At 42.2% G+C, this 18454-nt stretch overlaps 1 pseudogene; it reads left to right on the top strand.

The window, feature by feature from the left end:
* LOC134949909 (vomeronasal type-2 receptor 26-like) overlaps window positions 1–18454 on the top strand; it is a 1108520-nt pseudogene that overhangs the window by 1029561 nt on the left and 60505 nt on the right.

Here is an 18454-nt window from a genome sequence, read left to right as displayed (position 1 = left end):
TTAATAAAACCTAATCATTCATAAAAACTGTAATCAACTGAGATTAAATAAGAAAGATAAAGAAAAAAGAGTATGGTGGCCAGAAAAAGAATGGCTAAAAACCTACATCAAACCCCAAGCTAATCAAACAAACCCAGCCAGTAACCCAAGCAAACTAAAAACCAAACCAAAATATCCACTCAGACCTTATACCTTGACTACCCACCCTGAATGGTGATGAGAAAAGTCCCTAAGCCAAATTCATACACCTCCTAATGGCTGTGGGCTGTACCTTCCTCCAAACAGTGACACCACCAAAACCACCTACTCTATAAATAATGACACAGAGACATGTACTTTGGCAGAAAGTTGTTAGCTATTTATTAATATAACCTAATTATTCATAAAAACTGTAATCAACTGAAATTAGATAATAAAGATAAAGAAAAAAGAGTATGGTGGCCAGAAAAAGAATGGCTAAAAACCTACGTCAAACCCCAAGCTAATCAAACAAACCCAGCCATTAACCCAAGCAAACTAAAAACCAAACCAAAATATCCACTCAGACCTTATACCTTGACTACCCACCCTGAATGGTGATGAAACTGCCCCCTGAAGGGTCGTCCAGCATATATAACAGTCAACGAAGGTGAGTGCACCTAAACAGCACCAAACCGACTAAAACTGTGAATACTAACTGAAACACAATGAACCAGCCGCTCTTTTCCACCAACAGTGAAGGCTCTACCTAAAGAGGCTTTTCACCACCACCATACCCCCAACCTACCGAATCGAAAGCCGAAAAAAGATCCTCCAGAAAGAGTACCAAACCCTCATCAGACAAGTGCACACCATCAGAATGAAAAAGTTAATCATATCAAAACCGGATCCTATCATGATGGACCACTGAACCACCATGAGCTAACACCCACTTCGCCACTGACAAATTCACATTTTTCCTGGCCTCATCAATAGGCCGACCATCAGGCACTCCTCGCCAACATAACCTTGGCACAATAAACAAGAAGATCAATGTGCAGTGAGGCCAAGCATCAGCAATACTATCCAAATCTCTCATCATAGCACAATGCAAATCCAGCGATGTTCTCTTTCCCAAATCATTGCCACCCAAGTGCACCAACAGAACCCTCTGAACCCCATGAGCCTGAGCTTGAACTAACAACCTCGCTTTAAGCTCTCACCATAACATACCACGCCAACCCAACCACCGAATTCCACGGATTTGTGGAAACCTCCTTGCCCCCTCCGTGACCATAAACCTGGATGACCAAAAAACAAAAGAGTGACCACCCACACTGCACACTCATCCTCTACCCATCCTAAAGCAAAGGAAAATAAATAAAACAGGTTAATAATTGTACGAAGAATGAACTAGCGCATGTATAAGAAAAAACAGGATGATCTGCCAAAAAGAAAAAGTTTCCTGAGTACCATGGCCCAGCCGTGCAAACATGAGTAGAGAGAGCACCACTTTCTGTCAAACTCAAAGTGACAGGCAGGCTACGCCCCATAAATATGCAAAACACGCTCCTAACCACACCCCTAACCACTCCTCCAACACTCCCACTTTTCATCCCCTTCTGCTGTGGTATTATATGAAATAAGCTTACAAATGAGTTATAAGCGTTGTTTAATCATTGAAAAGCCTCCTGTGTATTAACTCTTAGATGAAAACAGAAATTATTCCCCCTCACAGCGCTGGTAATCAGCTGCTCAACTCCAATCCCAGGTATACACCAACACCTGTAGTTAACACTGCACAAAAAAGAGATTTGGAGAGGAGTGTACAGCACTGAAAAACCCTTAAAATCCGGATAGTGTCTATATATAGAACACAAAAAGGATTATTCTATCCTTTGTACATAAAAATGGGCAGTAATACAAGCTCTAACAAATAGCTTAGTGGATAATTAGTGAAAAAGCATATGATATAGAGAGCATTAATTAGAGCAGTTGGTAATCGTTATGCAAACTTCTATCCTTTGTACATAAAATGGGCAGTAATACAAGCTCTAATAAATTGCTTAGTGGATAATTAGTGAAAAAGCATATGATATAAAGAGCATTAATTAGAGCAGTTGGTAATCGTTATGCAAACTTGATATCCAGCTGATTGTCAGTAGTGAGATCGGTTTAAACAGAATCTCTGTTTTTTGCTGTGCTCACTGTGAAACTGACACTCACTTTAAAAAAAACAATACCGTTCACTGAAAGGTATCTTTGTGTTCCTTAATCCCATCTGGTGTCATCAGGATTCAGGACTCCAACAGACCAATCACAAATGGATAAAAAGAAGTACCCCTTAGGGAATTTATTCACAAAGACGTAGCAAATTTTTCTTTAAAAAAGAAGGAGAACACGGAACGCATACCCGCTCCCAGACAGAGGCTGTGCTTCACCACTGAGATGTCCGGAATATCTCAGTCCGCTGTAACGGCAAACAGTCTCAGGCGTGCGGGTAAGTTGCGGCTTTCTCCTGGATCAGCTCCCACGTCACTACAGCATCTTCTGATGCTGATCCAGGTGAAAGCCGCAACTTACCCGCACGCCTGAGGCTGTTTGCCGTTACAGCGGACTGAGATATTCCGGACATCTCAGTGGTGAAGCACAGCCTCTGTCTGGGAGCGGGTATGCGTTCCGTGTTCTCCTTCTTTTTTAAAGAAAAATTTGCTACGTCTTTGTGAATAAATTCCCTAAGGGGTACTTCTTTTTATCCATTTGTGATTGGTCTGTTGGAGTCCTGAATCCTGATGACACCAGATGGGATTAAGGAACACAAGATACCTTTCAGTGAACGGTATTGGTTTTTTTAAAGTGAGTGTCAGTTTCACAGTGAGCACAGCAAAAAACAGAGATTCTGTTTAAACCGATCTCACTACTGACAATCAGCTGGATATCAAGTTTGCATAACGATTACCAACTGCTCTAATTAATGCTCTTTATATCATATGCTTTTTCACTAATTATCCACTAAGCAATTTATTAGAGCTTGCATTACTGCCCATTGTATGTACAAAGGATAGAAGTTTGCATAACGATTACCAACTGCTCTAATTAATGCTCTCTATATCATATGCTTTTTCACTAATTATCCACTAAGCTATTTGTTAGAGCTTGTATTGCTGCCCATTTTTATGTACAAAGGATAGAATAATCCATTTTGTGTTCTATATATAGACACTATCCGGATTTTAAGGGTTTTTCAGCGCTGTACACTCCTCTCCAAATCTCTTTTTTGTGCAGTATTAACTCTTATATGTTGCATCAGTGTATATAATTTCCAATGATGAAATAAGCTTACAAATTATTTATAAGCATTGTTTAATCATTGAAAAGTCTCCTGTGTATTAACTCTTAAAAGTTACATCATTGTATATTATATCCAATTGATTTGTGTGTTGTTAATGCTTAGTTGTACCAGTAAATGTTATTTCCAATTGATTTATAAAATAAGCATGCATGCTATGAATGCTGTTTATTGGATTCTAGTTTGATATCTATAAAAGTGTGTTCTGCTATGCCTGCGAAAAAAGAAGCGCTGTGTTACGAGGGTCGGCTAACCAAAAAAAGCATATGAAGAATGCGTATTACACTGTATTAAACCCATAGCGGCGTTGATAAGTTTTATGCGTCTAATAAATATGTGTTTAAAAGTGGCGATATTAAAGAATGGCTGCAAAAACAAGATGCGTATACATTACATAAGCCGGTCAGGAAAAACTATAAAAGGAACATGATCTGCGTATCGGATATAAATCAATAATGGCACTGTGGATTAAATGTATCTAGCATTATTTCTGCACAAATAGTGATATCACACAAATTGTATGGGAATCTGTGACAGATAGGTGAATTCCAGCTATGAAGTTTGTGACAGATGGGTAAACCATTATTGACCAGTACACACAGAAAAGACAGCTGTGTGCATTAAGATATATCACTAAAACTGTTATATTTATTATGCTGTGTACATTGTTACATATGAGTAGTACATTATTGACCAGTACACACAGACAAGCCGTTTGTTTTAATTAAGAGTTGACTATAGGCTTGTGTACAGTATCTTTATTATGATTGTGTATTTTTACATATAGTTGAATGATCCACGCAAACAGGCAAGAAAGCTGCAGGGTAATTAAGTTCTGTTACTAGGGATATGAGAATTTGTAAAGCTGTACAAATAGTCACGGATAAGTTATCTCATAATGTGTCATGCAAACAGATCCCAAAAACATAATGAGCTCACACAAGTTGTACGGGAATTTGCTTGTGACCGAAGGTTGAACTAATAGTGCTAACAGACATGACCAGGCATGTCTGGGCATTAATCAAGATCTATCACTAGTGCTATGAGAATTCAGGTTTGTAATTGATGTGTTGTCGGATGTAAAATTGCATACACGCTATGAATAATGATATATTATCAATTAGCAGCAGTTAGTGGTTAAGAGATATATAGAGAGAACCATTTTAACTGTGCTGCACTAACCCAACTAATAATAAGAATAATACTTAATTGATGGTTTATAGATGCTAACCTGTATTGATATTGCCTAATGGGGTTATAAAATGAACACATATAACAAATAGTACAAATCAGTAACATCATTCTACGTCATATAGGAACTAAAATGCTTTTATTATTTGACGAGCTAAATAATTTAAACATATTAATGCCGTTTCACTGACAAGCTGTATAGTTTTTTTTGAATGCTATGGATACATTAACAATATTTGTCAGACATGGATAAGCTATTCTATGTCTGTATGAATTCTTAGCAATCTGCCAGTCTTCCTATACTGCACAGATATAAAGTAGTGATGGCTTCTTGCTTTTTAACTCTAGGTAATAAAATTGTTGAAGTGTTATCAATAACTGCTTCCTATAACCAGAATGAATACTGGGGAATGAGATTCACAAATCCCCTCCTTTTCCACTATTTACGTGGATTTAATAATTTATATCCCGCAGTTATATTCTGCATGCATGTGTGGGGGTGAGGGTTACAATAGGCTGTTAATCCGTGCTGAATCACACCAGCACTCCTAGGTTATTACAAAACAGACTATGTCTGTGATTATAATACAGTTAATGTAGAGGTAAATTAGCTTTCTTATATATGAAGCACACCGATTGGCATGCTCCACTTGATTGTTATATGTTTAGCAAAAAAACATTTGACAAAAAAATATATACATATCTGGCAGCCTAAATGTAATAATATATTCCCTCTGCCCTCCTCCTATGGTCACATGTCATTATGCATAATCATCGCCAGGTAACACTTCTTTTGAATCTATTATTTGAAATGCAAGGCTATCACATATGTACGGTACATGGATGTATCAATTAGGAGCTTAAAGAACAGTGCATTAGCATTAGCAGCGCACGGCTAAACCAATGCGCATTTCGCTCTTTGTTAGAGCTTCTTCTGGGCCCAGTTGTGGCAGTACCCACACATTCCTAGGAAAGTGCGACTCTGTTGCTGAGTTTGTGGCAGAGTCATGTCGCGAATCGCCTGTATTCTATCAGCGGTGAGGTGTCTCAGTCCTTGTGTCAAGCAATGTCCCAAATATTTTACCTTGGTCTGGTATAACTGCAACTTATCCTTTGAAACATTGTGTCCCATATCAGAAAGGTGAAACAAAAGCTGTTTCGTGTCTTTCAAGGACGATTCGAGTGAATCAGAACACAGCAGTAAGTTATCTACATACTGTATTAATACTGACCCGCTCTCAGGTTGAAAGGATTGTAAACAGTCATGCAAAGCCTGTGAGAAAATACTTGGGCTGTCAATGAAACCTTGTGGTAAGCGAGTCCAGGTGTACTGTACTCCTCTGTATGTGAATGCAAACAAGTATTGGCTGTCAGGGTGCAGAGGGACCGAAAAGAAAGCGGAGCAGAGGTGAATAACAGTGAAAATTTTTGCAGTGGGAGGGATTTGCATAAGGATGACAGCTGGATTTGGCACTACTGGGAATTGGCTCTCAACTATTTTGTTGATCCCCCTTAGATCCTGCACTAGCCTGTAACCCCTCCCCCCACTCTTTTTCACAGGGAAGATGGGACTATTGGCAGTGCTGGACGTCCTAACCAGAATGCCCTGTTGTAGCAAGCGCTCTATTACTGGGTACACTCCTAACTTCACCTCTGGCTTCAGAGGATATTGTGGAATTTTTGGAGCTATCCTACCATCTTTTACTTGAACTACTACAGGAGCTACATTTGCCATCAATCCAGTGTCTTGTCCATCCTTGGTCCAAATTGACTCCGGTATCTGGGAGATCATTTCCTCTACCTTGGATGGACACCTGTCTGTAACAGCAGTGTGTGACATTAACCTTTGAGGGGAGTCTAGCATATCCTGCACTTCCTGAGCGTGATTCTCGGGTATATCTAAGAAAACACCTTCAGGAGTACAATATATGACACACACCATTTTACACAGTAAATCTCTCCCAAGTAGATTAGTCGGAGCTGATGCAGCTAGCAAAAAGGAGTGCTTGGTCTGCAAAGGCCCTATCGTGATCTCTGCGGGTTTACTTAAAGGGTAGTGTTGTACTACTCCTGTTACTCCCATTGCTGGAATTGTTTTACCCGAGGTCTTCATACCCACCGTTGAATTTAACACTGACTTGGCCTCCCCCGTATGTACAAGGAAAGGTAGTGATCTGCCAACTACATCAATTGTGATCTCAGGTTCACTTCCAAGGCTTTTCCATGCTAGCCTTACCTTTGCAAGAGATGGTCTCGTCAAACAAACCAGATCGGATTTCGCACACTGATGAGTCCGAACTGGCATTTGAGAGACTCAAACAGTGCCTCTCACAGGCACCAGCATTAGGTATGCCAGATTATGGGAAACCCTTTGAACTGTACGGCACGGAGAGTGCTGGGTGTGCGGCAGGTGTTTTAACCAAGAAACATGGTGATGCCAGCAGGCCGGTAGCCTACTACAGCGCTCAGCTAGACAACGTAGCACGATCCCTCCCCACATGCTTGCGAAGTGTTGCAGCGATAGCATTGCTAGTAAGTAAAAGCGAAGATGTAGTGTTAGGTCACATCCTGACCATCCATACACCTCATGCAGTGTCAGCCTTACTAAATTCTGCCCAAACCAGACACATCTCATCAGCACGGTTTACAAGGTGGGAATTAGCACTAATGGCCCCTGTAAACATCACCATAAGGAGATGCAGCGCACTAAATCCTGCAACGTATCTCCCAGGTGTGCCTGGACAGGCACAAAGGGTGGGGGATGTGAGTGATGGTGAAGGAGGATTTAGTACAAACACTGACACACATGATTGTATGGAATATTTGACCCAAAATTTAACTGCAAGGGCCGACATCAGTGACAACCCACTGGAACGTGTAGATTTTACCTTTTACACTGATGGTAGTTGCCACAGACAGACGGACTCGGGAGACTTGTGTACTGGATACGCAGTCGTAGATGACAAAGGTACCATAGAAGCGGAACCCCTGGGCCCACCTTTCTCAGCACAAGTTGCTGAGCTGGTAGCCCTAACCAGAGCATGTGAATTGGCTAAGGGTAAGTCAGCCAATATCTACATGGATTCTAGGTATGCCTTTGGAGAAGTGCATGATTTCGGGGCCCTATGGCACCCCAGAAATTTCATGACGGCAGCTGGCACACCCGTGGCACATGCGACCCACATCAAAAGACTTCTAGCAGCGAAACAGGAACCTGACAGAGTGGCTGTTATCAAGTATAAAGCCCACACATACAGCCAAGACTCAGTGTCACTTGGCAACAGCCGGGCAGACGAAGCTGCTAAATCAGCAGCCAGTACCCCCATACAGACAGACATCACACAACTGATGGTATTCAAAACCGTCAACACACAGAAATTGAGTGAAATGCAAAATTTGTGTTCCCCACAGGAAAAGGCAGTCTGGAGGTCAAAAGGATATGGCCAGGAGTCCTCAGGACTCTGGACAGATGGACAGGGTAAGCCATTGGCACCCAGAGCATACCTTCCAAGTTTAGCTGAGGCGGCACATGACCCATCTAGGCAAAGAAGGTATGTGCAAGTTGGTAAGAGCCTACTCGTGCACGCCAGGATTTTCTTCCCATGCGGGTAAGAGGGCAATGACATGCCTCACCTGCTTGAGGAAGAATATTGGAAAGGCAATACCAACAGAACCATCCCATATCCTGCCAACAGATGGCCCTTTTCAGGTGACACAAATTGATTTCATACAATTGCCACCTTGTAGAAACTTAAAGTATGTATTGGTTTGTATCGATGTGTTTTCAAATTGGGTAGAAGCGTTCCCCGCTGCCACAAATACTGCTGTGTTTACTGCAAAGAAAATTGTGCAGGAATTTGTGTGTAGGTATGGTATCCCTAGGATAATTGAAAGTGATAGGGGTACCCATTTTACAGGTGAAGTCTTTCAGGTAATGTGCAAATTAATGGGAATTAAAAGTAAGCTGCATACTCCATACCGCCCACAGGCGAGTGCGAAAGTGGAAAAAGTAAACAGCAGTATTAAGAACAAGTTGAGCAAAGTGATGGCTGAAACTGGATTTTTGTGGCCAGAAGCTTTGCCACTTGTATTGTACAGCATCAGAACCACTCCCAGGTCCCCTCTTAATCTGTCACCCTTTGAGATTGTTTTTGGTCGACAACCCCATGTAATGATTGACCCCCAGGATGATTTGAAATGTAACAATGAAGTAACTGTAAAGTATTTAGTTAAGATGAGCAAGCAGTTGAGGAATCAAAATAGCAATCTAAAGCTTGTGATTCCTGATCTGCCAGACAGTAATTGCCATGACATTGAACCTGGGGATTATGTAATGATTCGGAATTTTCTACGCTCAGGTTGCCTGATTGACCGGTGGGAAGGACCGTACCAAGTCTTACTAACCAGCACGACAGCATTGAAGGTTGCCGAAAGAGAGACTTGGGTCCACTCGTCCCACTGTAAGAAGATCGCTGACCCAGAGAAAGCCCGTGACAAAGAACAGAGTGTGGAGGAAACCATATCACTGGAGTGTCTGTTTCGGGAAGGTTGAGAGGCAGGACTGTTGTCACGGCACCTGAGCACAGAGATCTACAGGATCAGAGGCGGTTGTCGCGCCAGTTTTCTTTCCCTCCTAACTATTTTCTTTACCCCCATTACCACTTTTTCTTTCTCCTCTTGCAAGATGGACTTGCCCCAAGAGACTGCATTCCGTGTTTTCCTGTTGACCCTGTTGTTGACCAGAGCAGTCTATTTCGGTGAGAGTACCAGAGGGGTCGAGAAAGGATCTAGAATGGGTTATGATGACAAGGATGTATTCGTAGAATTCCAAGAGCAACACAATCACCGAGCAAAGGCGAGTATCAGAAAACTATCTGGTAGCCATGACACTAGGAGACATTGTGAAGGATTGTTAGCTGAAGAGAATTGTATTTGTAGGAATTGCGACAACATAGTTGAGGACGGGTGCATCCAGAGATGTCAGTCCAACCTTAATATCAACATGGACCGACATCCATTGAGTGACTATCACTCATTAGTGGGTAGGGTTTTAAACCAAACAGAATGCTGGGTGTGCTCACAAGTACCTCAAGGTCATAGAAAGTCTGGACTAGTGCCATATTCTTTAACAATAGATGAGGTACTTGAATTAAGGGGTGGGAGACCAGTGGACCAGAAATTTAATATTTCTAGGCCTCCTAGTTTGAAGCTCCACCAATATCATGTGGATAGGTCCTTAGTATGTTTTAACATTTCCAATCCCCAAAAGCCGGGAAATTGGGAAGTGACATGGAACGACCAAACCATGACATTCTTACACAGAGCCGATAGAATGCCCATAGATTCAGAGCTTATACTCCAAATAGCCGACGGTGGGAGATATTTTCAGTATAGGTACACTTTAGTAAATAGGACCATGCGAGTTGGAAAAGTATCACCAGGATACTGTGCGCATATCATACAGCCTGATACGTGTACTGAACAAATGAGAGAGTTAGGGATAGGATTTTTCACCTGGAAGGTTTGCAATATGGTGATGTCATATTCAGTCCCATATATTCTCCCCGATGATGCATATTTCATATGTGGGAGGAAGGCTTATAAGTGGCTTGCCCCAAACTCAGAGGGATTGTGTTACATTGGAAGAGTGTTGCCAGAAGTAATGGCCATTACCCATGATTAAATGAAAGACGTTCACCGCAATGCTCAAGCTCCTTACACTCACACTCACTACGAACACATTGTTAAGAGACACCTTATAGATAGGACAGAGCACGCAGTCTCTGAATTGATCCACAAATCCACCGGGATTCAACTCCTACTCGCGCTAGATATCACCCGTACCGCCAGAGGAGTTATAAATTTTAGGTATATTACGGCGCTAGCGAACCTGATAGACAATATCACTGAGATGTATGATGACACCTTCAGGTATACCGGGAGGGAATTGCAAGCTTACAAAACGGAGCTGATCCAGCACAGGATGGTTCTCAATTACATCACAGCTGTGACAGGCGGGTATTGTGTCACCCTAGCAACTCTGTATGGTGTAAAGTGCTGTACATATATCACGAACAGCACTGATGACCCAACCGAGGTCATAGACCAAAAGATGGACGATATCTTGCAATTGAAGTGGGAGTTCCAAAGGAGACACAACCTTACCCTTACTGCTGTGGGTAATGAACTGACCGGCTGGGTTTCATGGTTAAACCCATGCAATTGGTTCTCAGGTTTAGGAGAATGGGCTCAAAATGTTATCGTTAATGTAGGGACATTTCTCCTTTGTATCCTAGGAGTTGTCATAATGATTGGTTTGATATTCAGATGTGTTCGAATTTTAATGAATTGCAAGCGCAGTACCAAATTGATGAGTTTGAGGAGCGAGGGCATTGTTACAACAACTGGTTTAATTTATGACCCATCAATTGAGACAATGTTGTGATAAGACATGATTCCACGGTCCGTTTCTTTCACCCGTTTCTCCTTTCTTTTCTCCAAGGAAAAAAAAGACACCCACTCAGAAGAAGATTTTGTTGCACCATTGATGCTACAGACCATTGATGAACTTTTTCACAGACATTTGATGAACTTTTAGAGACTTTAACTTTCTATGGACACTTGAAAAACTTTGCTTGCCACCCACAGCAAAGATACATCTATCCGGACAAGACTTCAACAGACATCCAAGGACAATTACACATTATCATATGAATGTATTTATAACACATGCCTTATCTTCATCTCTGCAATCTTCAGGAAGTGACACACATAGTCGACAGGTGATATAGGTACATATATTAGCACTCACATATTTTCCCCCTCCATGTATCATCAACTAATGTGCACCCCAAAAAGCCGAAAAGAGCTCGGTAGTGTTTGTTAGCTTACTTACAGACCCTTAATACGGAATAAGAATGATTTAATGTATACTTCGCAATACCTCAAAGCTTACTTAGAACATGTATGGCACGATGATACATGACCCCTCAGACATGAATTTCATACATACATGCTTTTTCTATCCCACTAGGTCATACATTTCCCACCTTCTCCTCTCCTCCCTACACCCAATCATTTATAGGTATTACATTGTATTATATATTTTACTGCTTAATTGTTTAGATAGTGGTAGTTATTGTAGACTGCCAAAGGGTGGACTGTCAAAGTTGAAAAATATCATGATGCATATGACTTGTACTAATGTCTCATGCATGTGCGCGCTGCTCGTGCACTCAGTCCGCCGTACATGCACACATCCGCAAGTTGCGTAATATCGCTCCGGCGATCGTGCGCATAATGTGGGTATTTACGGCGGAGTTTGTGAGCATGTAGCGTGCGACTCGATTGTAGCATATTTAACCCATATATTGCATTTTGTAGTTAATATTCCTCTAGACTATGTCAGCGAGTATGTTTAGTTTAAACTGTTCCTGGACAGAGAGATTCCTCTTTGCATGATAGGAAGGGTCAGACAAAGGTTGAACAGTGGTGTCTAGTAGCCAGCTGTAGGGTATTTTAAGGGTAACATTCCGATGTTAGTTAGGAAAGGATCACTCGCTCCTGCGTATAGTTATGTACAGAAATAGATTATGAACATTAACTGTATTTGCTGTAAATTACACATGCGGCGGGAATCCTGAGGATACCTCCCACCAGAGCAGTTGGGGAAAGACACAGCCCACCTGTTTAAATCCACCCATGACCTTTTGTTATAATGCAGAGACACATCCCTGTGTCCAATGAACAATGAGATTACTGGTACCATTGTATTGTGAATGTATGTTGTGTATATAAAGACCACTGTTGCCTGGCCAGACTATCTATCTCTGAAGGCTTTCTACCTGATAAGCTGAGGACTGGACTCCAGGTCACGCTTGCGAAAGATTCCCTACGTATGTATTATTCTCTGTAGCGATTATTCTCTGTTATTGTTATTCTGTTAGATTTCTATGTTAGTTTGTAGTGTATAATTTGTACTGTTTCCCCCTTTTATTCTGAATAATCCACGGCAATGTTAGAGCTGCTGCGGTTATAACCAAATTCGGTGTTGTGTCTTCACTTTCCTGAGAAGGGCTCTCTCAGCGTCACAAATCGCTCAAACAGCATATACATTGTTAAGGTTGTTAAGCATTACATCATTACAGTATTTGGTTACTAAGGTTTAGAGTATAAGCATAGTCATACAGTGTTTTATAATAAGGTTTTAAGGTTATCAACTGTGTGTGCGCCCGCTGTGTGTATTCCGTACACTCAGCGCAGTGTGTGTACGCCACGTGCGTACCACGTACGGTACTCTGTACACAAATAGCGTGCAAAGTGCGTAACACGTGCACGTGGTATAGCGGCCATAGCGCCTCAACGGTAATGGTATATAGCTTTATGTTTAAAGATAATAATTGACATTATCACTCCGATACCGCAACCCAACTGTTACATTTTGTGGGGTATCCACGCCACTTGACTAACGCGTATTTTTGACCTCTGACCATCTTATTTTTTAAAATCTTTTCCACTTTGTAAATTCTTTTATAGTTTTTGGGTATGCTTTGAAGTTCTTCGGGGTAAAAACTACCTGTTATAACTTCACCGTGTAGATCTGTCAACTTATAAAGCGGATTAAGAACTTTAGTGTTCACACTCTGTATGACAAATATTTCCTCGGAATAATTATCTTCGTAACCTTTCTGAAATATATCCTTATATTTGGATATGCGCACGTGTTCACCGACGGATAAACGCGACGCCTGTTTACTGGCTTTAAAGTAATCTCCGTACACCGTCTTGAAAATCCTCAAAGCGTTAGAGGGCTTCACTTCACACGGTGCACACTTAATCGTTCTGTGGTACGTATTATTATAGCTGTATATAAAGTCCTGTAAAACATCTATATATCTGTAAGTATTCTTCGCTGTGAAATAGCACCACATCCGTGTTTTTAAAGTTCTATTAAAGCGTTCTGTGACAGCCGTCTTTGTGTCGTTATTAGTCATAAAATGATGTATATTGTATTTTTCTAACACTTTTTTAAGGTTTTGTTTAGAAACTCTTTACCGCAGTCGGTTTGTAGCTTCTTTGGTACACAACCCTGCTGAAATATTTATTCAAAAGCATTAGCGTTGGATGTAGTGTTCTTAGTCATTATGCTTTCAGCCCATGCTCTCTTACTGAAAATATCGATGATGGTTAGTATGTACTTTAATCCATCGTTGTACTTTGCAAGATCTATGAGCGAAACCAAGTCTCATTGCCATTGATGATTTATATCCGATACGCAGATCATGTTCCTTTTATAGCTTTTCCTGACCGGCTTATGTAATGTATACGCATCTTGTTTTTGCAGCCATTCATTAATATCGCCACTTTTAAACACAGATTTATTAGATGTATAAAACGTATCAACGCCGCTATAACTCCCTGGGTTTAATACGGTGTAATACGCATTCTTCATATGCTTTTTTCGGTTAGCCGAGCGTCGCAGCACAATGCTTCTTTTGTCCGTAGGCATAGCAGAACACACTTTTATAGATATCACACTCAAATCCAATAAACAGCATTCATAGCATGCATGCTTATTTTATAAATCAATTGGAAATAACATTCACTGGTGCAACTAAGCATTAACAACACACAAATCGATTGTAAATAATATACAATGATGTAATATCTAAGAGTTAATACACAGGAGGCTTCTCAATGATAAAACAATGCTTATAAATCATTTGTAAGCTTATTTAATCATTGGAAATTATATACACTGATGCAACATCTAAGCGTTAATACACAGGAGGCTTTTCAATGATTGAACAATGCTTATAACTCATTTCTAAGCTTATTTCATATAAAACCACATAAGAAGGGGATGAAAAGTGGGAGTGTCAGAGGAGTGGTTAGGGGTATGGTTGGAGGCGTGTTTTGCATATTTAGGGGCACAGCCCACCTGTCACTTTGAGTTTGACAGAAGTGGTGCACTCTCTACTAACATGCTTCAGGCCAATCGAAGCAACATAAAGACACATTGGGGAAAGGAAAAGCAATAAAAAATAAAAATAAATCTGGATGAAATGAGGGGGGGTCGGGGGGGGGGGCAACACAGGTAAACTCGGCTGGAGGTGAAACTTAAAAACCTGCTGAGGGACTTTTAATTAGAATCCAATCAGCCGAATTAAGGTAATATTAAGCCGAATTCAGCCTGTCAGCAATGTAAAAAATTGTGAAAGAACTCCAGACCCCCACTGTCAACAGTGGCAAGTAACTAATCACCGAGTAGGAAGTGTTATGCACACCAGTGCCAGCAGGAATGTACTGGTGTCTGAACGGAGGGGGATGCAAAACAAATGAACTCACAGACAGACGGGGGAATATGACATTACATACACGGAAGGTGATAGGGTAACAAAATAAACACAAAGTGAACAGAGAAGCCCAAAGGCTAAGAAACTGGGTGTCTCCCTAGTATTAGGAATGCTAAGATGGAAAGAAGCGAGATGTTGTGATTTAATACGTAGAGAACACGAAATGCTGTTGCTAAGGGCAACAGCAAAACCCTAAAGGGTTACCAACGGGTGTGGCAGTAAACTCCTTGGTCAGAGATGGAATAATAGACACAAGGAGAGTCTCCACAATCCTAGTCCTCACTTGCAGTGCACTGGTTCAGCTTACTGCCACTAAACTGACACCTGAACACCTTGCACAGTGAGAAAGGATTTCGGCAGGCAAGTCTGAGAATACAGCCGCAAACTTGCTAGGTTCACAGAGTAGCAAAAGAACCCCAGCAGGTTAAATGACTGACTCCAGTCTTACTGCTAGGTCTGGATTGGCAGAGTGTAGTACCAAATCCCAAGGCCTATTTGCAGTAAGCAACAAACAAATACAAAGTTACACAGTACTAGCTAACTTTCAGGAACTGACTAACCAACAAAGATTCAGCAGCATCTGCCTAACCTGAGAAGAGGGTTTATATAGCAGGTGCTGTCCACGCCCCACTCAGACCTCACAGACTGTGAGCACAAAAACCAGCACCGGATCCCCTGCCGTGCACAGAGCCTGTAACCACTGCACAGCAAAAGACCCGAACCGGAGTATTAGCTACGCTCAGGTTACTCCGCTAGCACTTGTCTCCCGGTTGCCATGACGACGTGGCAGCACAGAGCAGGAGACCCTAACAGGAAGGACAGGGGATGACAAACAGTAACACACAATAACGAACTCAACAGATTCGACAATCAACTTGATTAAACGATTACAAAACTACTAAAATCAAACCGAAACACGGGGCCAAATATAACGCTTGTAGCTGGAAGATTTCCAGTGCCCCAACAACTGGATCTCGCTGATGGAAAACCCAACAGACGCAGCTGACGTAGCAGCACTGATCCTAAACGAATGCATCCCGAAAGTCTTGGGTGAAAGGCCAACACTGATCAAACAACGACTTAACATCCAACGAAATTGATATTTCATCAGTGGCAACCCATCATAATGCAGCAGCCAAGAACCATCCGAGGAGGGCCGAACCGCTAAATAGTGGGCAGCCAACGCCACCGGACAAACCCGACCATCCAAGTACAAAACCATCGTGACCCACTGACCTCTTCCCAACTGGTCAGTCTTGGATCACCGCAGTATCCACAGTAAAGACCTCTCACCCACCACATCTTCCCTAAGTATGAGCGAATCTGCCCACCTAGAGGACGCAACCAACTCCGACACACAAAAGGCCCCATGATATGCCATGGAAAAAGCCAACCCGAACAACAGCGCCTCGAAAAACGAAGAAGCTACTTCTGCAACCGCTCCTATGATTACTGCAGGAGTCCTGCATCAATCGGACGCCCCCTGTCTGGTGGCGGAGGTGGCAGACGTGCCCACCCTTTAAGAGCCTTAGCCAAAAGGAAGCTCTTCGTAACATTAGGGAGACCCTTTAACTTGGTAAAAAATGAAATCCCCGCTAGGTACCACGACACTACAGCTCTAGATCTACCAGAGACATAGAGTTGCCATATAAAAGAAAGCATCAGCCAATGCCAGCTCATACCTTCATGCCCCGGTCCATGGGTAAACTCTTCCCACTCACTCCAAGCCTGAGTGTAAGCCTTGAGAATAGTCGGGGCGATTGACTGTATCAGGCATGTGAGATCGGATTGCCGGAAATTAGGGGGTGCCTGTGCGCACCAGGCACCCCCCTCCCCCTGTGCACGCCTATGAAAACCATGTTGCACTGCAGGGGGGCAGATGTAACATGTGCAGAGAGAGTTAGATTTGGGTGCTGTGTGTTCAAACTGAAATCTAAATTGCATTGCAGTGTAAAAATAAAGCAGCCAGTATTTATCCTGCACAGAAACAAAATAACCCACCCAAATCTAACTCTCTCTGCAAATGTTATATCTGCCCCCCCCCCCCTCCCCCCGAGCATTGCACACGCTAAGCCGCCAATCTCTTGGAGTGAATCTTAGCTTAGCAGGATAGCGAACGAAAGATTTGCAAAATAGCGAAAATAAATTTCTTAGCAGTTTCTGAGTAGCTCCAGACCTACTCACAAATAACGATCAGTTCAGGCCGTTTCGTTCCTGGTTTGACGTCACACACATGCCCAGCGTCTGGCCAACCACTCCCCCGTTTCTCCAGACACTCCCGCGTTTTTGCCTGACACGCCTGCGTTTTTCCGCACACTCCCAGAAAACGGCCAGTTTCCGCCCAGAAACACCCACTTCCTGTCAATCACACTCCGATCACTTCAACGATGAAAAATCTTCGTTCTGCCGTGAGTAAATCTACTAAGTTCTTAGTAAAATTACATTTTTGCCTTAATCGCTCCATAGCAAAAATCGGCAATGAGCAAATGAGGGCCATGGTTTTGATCATTAGCTAACAAATTTGCTGCTGCGATCAGGTCTGAATTAGGCCCAAAGTCACATAAATAGACCGATCAAATCATGGTATATGCCTGAATTTGCAAACCATTACTGTATCTCACATAACAGTATGTAAACTGTGTATAAACCACACATATGGAAGCACTCAGATGTCAGGTAAGTGTCATATTTGACCCATTTACAGGTAAGTTTCAAATATTTGGCAGACACATTAGGGCTCTTAATGAAGAGAAATTTAAAACTGAAAAAAACCTAGATATTATTCTGATTTATTCTTGTAGACCCTCCATTCAGTCTGCTCAGAAAGCTGTCCATCAGGATTCAGAAAATCTGTTCGGAAAGGAGAACCTGTCTGTTGTCATGACTGTGTTCCTTGTTCAGCAGGAGAGATCTCAAACATGACTGGTGCGTACAGTAGATATGACCCAACCATCTAGAACAGGCATTCCCAACCACGGTCCTCAAGGCACACCAACAATGCATGTTTTAGTGATATCCAGGCTTCAGCACAGGTGACTTAATTATTAGCTCAGTTATTTTGATTTAACCATCTGTGCTGCAGCCTGGATATCACTAAAACCTGCACTGTTGGTGTGCATTGAGGACCGCGGTTGGGAATGCCTGATCTAGAATCTGAATCTGGGCAACCTGAGGTTTAACTGGGAAAATGTTGAGATCAATGTTAAATACAGTACTTTATGTACAGTGCTTGTAGCCAGTGCTTAAAGTGGTCCGAGAGAAGTGGTGGAACTCACCCCCCCCCCCCCCCTCACCCCTGGGGGTGCCATGCCCCTAGCCCCTCCCACCTGGAAGATGCCCCACTCCTTCCAGTATGTTAATTGTTTTTGCATTTGGACTTGATTTGGGCCACTGAAGTCAGAAGCTCAGGGCTGACTCTGGATGCTAGGGGCAACTCATTTCACATTTGAGCTGTTTGTTTGCTCTTATTTGGAGGGTGAGAATGCCATATTATTTCTTATTTATTCCATATAAAAACTTTGAAGTTATTCAGTCTACACCAGAGGTTCTCAAACCTGGTCCTCGTGGGCCCACACAGTGCATGTTTTGCAGGTAACCCAGC

The sequence above is a fragment of the Pseudophryne corroboree genome, chromosome 8 (genome assembly GCF_028390025.1).
Source record: "Pseudophryne corroboree isolate aPseCor3 chromosome 8, aPseCor3.hap2, whole genome shotgun sequence".
Taxonomy (NCBI): Eukaryota; Metazoa; Chordata; class Amphibia; order Anura; family Myobatrachidae; genus Pseudophryne; species Pseudophryne corroboree.
Note: the sequence above shows the minus strand (reverse complement) of the source record. Positions and strands in the feature narration are given on the sequence as shown.